The sequence below is a fragment of the Mus pahari genome, unplaced genomic scaffold (genome assembly GCF_900095145.1).
Source record: "Mus pahari unplaced genomic scaffold, PAHARI_EIJ_v1.1 scaffold_3877_1, whole genome shotgun sequence".
Taxonomy (NCBI): domain Eukaryota; kingdom Metazoa; phylum Chordata; class Mammalia; order Rodentia; family Muridae; genus Mus; species Mus pahari.
This window is the reverse complement of record NW_018392856.1, coordinates 53,947-59,439: the sequence shown is the minus strand read 5'-3', so window position 1 is coordinate 59,439 and position 5,493 is coordinate 53,947. Positions and strand designations below refer to the sequence as shown.

Below are 5,493 nucleotides of genomic sequence, written 5' to 3'. Positions count from 1 at the left end.
AGATAGATAGATAGATAGATAGATAGATAGATAGATAGATAGATAGATAGATAGATTGTTAGATATATAACTTAAATACATGGAGCCACAGTGTTTGGTATTCATAGGCATCTAGCATGGTTTGTTTCTAGTGTTTCTGGGAAATTGATTTTCCTCCTGATACAGGAAATAGAAGAATAAAAAGAAGAAGCATGTTACAATAACTGTTTGCTTGAGCTTTATGGTAACCTTTGAGACATGTCTCAATAATATTTTATGGATCAATTCTTTTATTCCAGGTAAAATTAGATTGTTCAGCTACATATGACATGATATGATAAAATATGTTTTAGAAAATTTTCTATCAATTAACAAATCAAGTTTAAGCACTTAGAGTTTTAAAAAGTTTATAGTACTTGTAATTGTATATTTTAAAAATATAAGTACTTAGCAGGCTTTACACTACCTAAATTGAATTATGGGACAAATCCAAATAAGAACAGTGCTGAAAACCCTGAAAATTTCTTGGTTTCTGCCTCCTCTATCTCTATCAAACTGATCCATTCATGCATGGATCTCCTTGAGCTGATCCCCAATTGTATACTTCTAAAGAAATTAGGTCCAAGGTTTTATTATTATTATTATTATTATTAATTATTATTATTATTATTATTATTATTATTATTATTATTATTATTATTTTAGATATTTACTTTATGAACATTTCAAATATTAGCCCCTTTGATAGTTTCCCCTCCGAAACCGCATATTCCTTCCCCCTTCCCACTGATCACCAACCCACCCACTCCTGCTTCCTGAAGTTATATACTAACAAATACAATCCAAACCATCAAACAGATAGGAAAGTTTTTATACTGTTATATTGTATATGTAAATATGTAAAAATAGCTTAACGTATATATATATATATATATATATATATATATATATATATATATATATGAAGATCTCATATAAAGTAATATGTTATTACAAGTAATGACATAGGACTACATGATCATTTTAATGTTTAGTAAAAACAATAAAAATCTTTGAAAAATACCTAGCCACTTGCATGATTTGAAAAAATATGTTAAATAATAGTTACAAAAATGAATATTTTCAAATATAGGTAGAATATTAATTTATACAGATAATAAATACCTCTTTATATCTACCCTTTTAAAAATTATGTTACACATTGTTGCCACTTCAGTTGGACATTGTCCCAGATGCTTGTGTTCAGGGCAGTCATCAGGTAAAGTAAATACTAGATATTTGTTTTCTTTCTTTTTATTGTTGTTGTTGTTGTTATTTTAAGACAGGGTTTCTCTGTGTAGTTCTGGCTATCCTAGAACATACTCTGTAGACCAGGCTGGCCTCAAACTCAGAAATCTGCCTGCCTCTGCCTCCAAAGTGTAGAGATTAAATGCGTGTGCTACCACTACCCAGTAGATATATGTTTTCTTAAATAGCACATATTGTACAAATTTCATAATGCATATTCTGACTGAGATTAGAGACTAGACAAATGTAACAGATTTAGAGTAGGGCTGTCATCAAGCGTGGAATTAGAAAAGAGAGGAACCACTGGAAAACAAAACAGAGAGAAACAAAGAGGTGGCTAGAATGGAATGTGGAAAGAAATAGAGTAGGAAGAGGTTAAAATAACCTGGCACTAAAACACTATAAGAGTATATATACTTATATATACACTTAATATAAGAGTATGTATATATATTTATACACACACATTTGTGTGTGTGTGTACATATTTGTGTGTCTGTATTTGTGTGTGTGTGTGTGTGTGTGTATGTATCTAAATGAAATCATCAAATAACTGCTTTCAAGTGGCCATCACTTGTCACCCTACAAAGCTCCCAGCACTGTAATTGGTTTACCTTTAATTGAGTTATCAGCTAAAAGGGCTGTTATAAATAGAACAAAAATCTCCAATCAACTCAAGTTGTTGCCAAAATTATAGGAATCCTCTCACAAACTGACAGCAAGGCCCCATTGTTGATGACAGTACTAGAAATTTTATTAAAAGGGATGTGTCAAGACAGTGCCCACATAGTCATTAAACTGCTAAATTCCAGGATTTTTGGTAATGTACTCATTCCTTCCTTTATGTACTATGGCTTCCAATAAAGGGATTTTAAGCAATGTTTGAGTGTAAAAGTGTGATTATTCTGTTTTGCCTTGGATTTAGGTCTTTCTGTGTATTTTTCTTGCATCAATGTCATAATCATAGCTGTTGTATTAATTTTTAAATTACTCTCTCATTGGTGACTACCTGCTTCAATCTTTTATGTTCCTGAATGAAAAACACACAGCCTTTATATTTAATATAACTTTAGCAGCACAATAGCTGAGCAACTACCTAACCACTATACTTTTAGCACCTACTTCCCACATATAAGTCTGAGATACCAGTTAATAATTTCTTTATTCTGTTTCCATTGCTCTTTATGTAATTGAGCATTCCGTTGGGTCATGTTCTCCTGGACTCTTTATTTGGTGGCTCTGCTTTTATCCCCTGCACACTCCTCAGGCACTGCATGTCTCTATCCTTCTTCTTCATCATGTTTCCAAACATGGGAACTTTAAATCCTGCATTTTTCTCTCCTCTGCAACTTTTAGCTCCTGCCATCTTTATTTACCAATTAGAATCAACTGGGGGCCTATTCCCAGAAGCTTCACGCAGAACCCTTCTTGCAAACAAGTCTTGTGGACCCATTGAACATTAAAATGCAGTTACATTGAGGCAGGGAGTAACTCCTTCCCAGTATTGATTAGTCTATTCATACTGTAGATAGATTTTGTTTATTTTATTATATTTAATGTCCCTATATCTTAAAACATGAATGAAATATATAGTGAGTTTGGTTTACATGTGGGTCCCTAAGCAGTGGAGTGGGGCTGTGTTGGTCTTTCTTCTCTACCATTGGACTTCTGTCCCCTACATGGAAAATCTGGTTGTGCCTCATTGTGAGAAGGTGTTCATAGACCTACAAGACTAGATGGCTCAAAGTGGCATGGGAGCTAAAACTGACTCTACTTCTTCAAACCAAATATGTGGATGGGGGAGTAAGGAATTTTTAAGTGTGGGAATAGAAACAGAGGAGGGAAGGAGCTATCATCATATTTTAAGCGAATAATAACATAAAAATTAAAAAATTGAATAATGTACACTTCTTTGAAGAAAGGTACCATATGTCACCTGAAAGAACAGAGGGAATGCCATAATCCATTTTAAAGAAACTAGTGAATGAAGTCTTTCCATATACTTTATGAATAACTATAATAAAATTGTAAACAAAACCTTAGCCATAGCATTATATATAATAAGCATATCTAATCTATTAACAAAATTATATTATATTTTTTTCTTATTTAATTTTCTTTTAAGTTTATGCTAAATTATCTTATGCTAAAAGAATATGCTTTTTTTCAAATACTTTTTCTGATACCTGTGTCTATAATTAAAAGTGTATTGTTTTACATGGAGATAGAAGTGTATGTATTGCTTACGATGATCTGGCTCTTGTTCTGACAATCCATGTAACTCTCTCTGCTATTAAAATAGGAAATCGGTTTAATTTCATGTGCTAACATCATTCACATACAAGAGACTGGATTAAAATTCTGTGGTCGAAAAATAAATTTTCAGTCCTGACAGCACTAAGTTAAATTAGAATTTTACATGAGTCTTTAAAGTAGGTTGCAGTATAGGAGACTATACTTGGCATAATATTAATCATTCATTTTAAATGCTTTCATTATGAAATCTCTATATTCAGAAGTAATTGTTAACAAAACAAATTCAAATAATTTAATAATGACCACATCCAAAATTATAAACTATTAAAAGTACCAGTATAAATATTCTGATTAATTGATTAGAATCTTAGTATTGTGACTAAGCTCCAAATTCAAAAAGCTATGTAGAGGTTACGACTATACTCCTCCAAAGCACAGATAATTTATACTTGCTTCTATGGCCATACAATTTTAAAAATAAATAAAGAACAATTTTGTTTGAGAATGTTTACATAAGAGAGTTAGGGCATGGGTAGGAAATCCTAAACACAAGAGTAGTTAACTTTCATATATCCTACAGGAGATATGCTACACTTAGAACCTGGGTTTCTCCAAATTTTTTGCATTCAGCTTCAGTTTTATACATACTCTCTCTTGTGCATTTTATTTTCAGAGAAGAATTGCACTCAATGCAGTAACTTCTATAATTATGATAGTCAAAGGAAACTAATAATTTTACCCTAATTGAAAATATTATAATCACTCTTAATAAGTGTAGACATCTGAAATAATCAAGTAACAGATTTTAAAAACCATACAAATGAGAATAAAATACCGAGCTAGGTATATGTCATGCAAACCTACTGTAAATGAAAAAAAAAAAAAGTCTTACCTACAGGAGTAATTCTTTGAGAACAAATATCTCCAAAGAAGCTATGCAAGAATACAAATAGAAAATTATATATATATATATATATATATATATATATATATATATATATATAAAATCTCAACATGTTGATCATTATAAAAGTGCAAATCTAAACAGTTATAACATACACTGTATGAATCTAAGAGCCATACTGCTAAGTGGAGAAGAAAAATTTTGAAATAATTTTCAAATGAGCAATAGATCTAACAAGGTAGATTTAGCAATTTAATTTACTATATATACTGTACTTGGGGGTTGCAAGACTTTGAAGGCTTTCTGATAACTTTCACTTATTTTATTAGAATTTCATGCTTGAGTATTATACTTACGAACCTTTCTACCCCATCCAACTCTTCCCATAAATGTAGACTCAATCACTCATTATTTCTTTTTCTCCTCCTCCTGATATATTTTGTCCTCATGTTATTCCTGCTCTTCGTGCTCCTCCTGCTCCTCTTATTGTTTCTCCTCCTATGTTGGTGCTGCTCCTCCTGCTGCTCTGGCTGCTGCTGTTGCTATTGTCATCATTACAGATGCTGCTGCTGCCTCTGTAATTTAAATGTGAAGTATAGTTATTAGGAATACCAGATTTTAAAATGTCAAATATTTAACTATTCAAGCATCACTTGTTTCCCTGCTGAGATGCCCAAATGGAGATTTATGAATTTTCCTAGAAATTCAGAATATCATGCCTCCTTTTAGGATGCTATAATAGTTTATAGGTTTGATTCCATAGTATGTTCATTATGAAACAATACATTTTTCTTTTAAAAAATGTAACAATAATTTTAAGTAAAACAAAACTTAAAATGTAATATATGTAATACAAAAATAAAATTTTCATTTAAAAAGAAAACATTTTGTCACATTATTCACATGCAAAATTGAGAAGTGACTAACTCACAGGAGGTATAGGAAGTTTTCCATGAATCCATACCTGATTATCATAAAAATTACTCATATTTTATTCTGTCTCTGTATGTCTCTCACAATTTCTCTCTCTCTCTCTCTCTCTCTCTCTCTCTCTCTCTCTCTCTCTC

The 5,493-nt window shown here is 31.3% G+C and overlaps 1 long non-coding RNA gene across 6 annotated transcripts in view; it reads right to left on the bottom strand.

The window, feature by feature from the left end:
- Positions 1-5,493, bottom strand: part of LOC115063337 — a 68,198-nt gene that overhangs the window by 19,816 nt on the left and 42,889 nt on the right. For 5 of the 6 annotated variants that reach the window (XR_003843191.1, XR_003843189.1, XR_003843193.1 and 2 more), the window contains 2 exons: positions 4,787-5,001; positions 4,415-4,455 (listed from right to left, as the gene is read on the bottom strand). This is a non-coding gene — a long non-coding RNA (uncharacterized LOC115063337). The remainder of the gene's footprint in view (positions 1-4,414; positions 4,456-4,786; positions 5,002-5,493) is intronic. The other variant, XR_003843190.1, reaches the window with a different exon arrangement.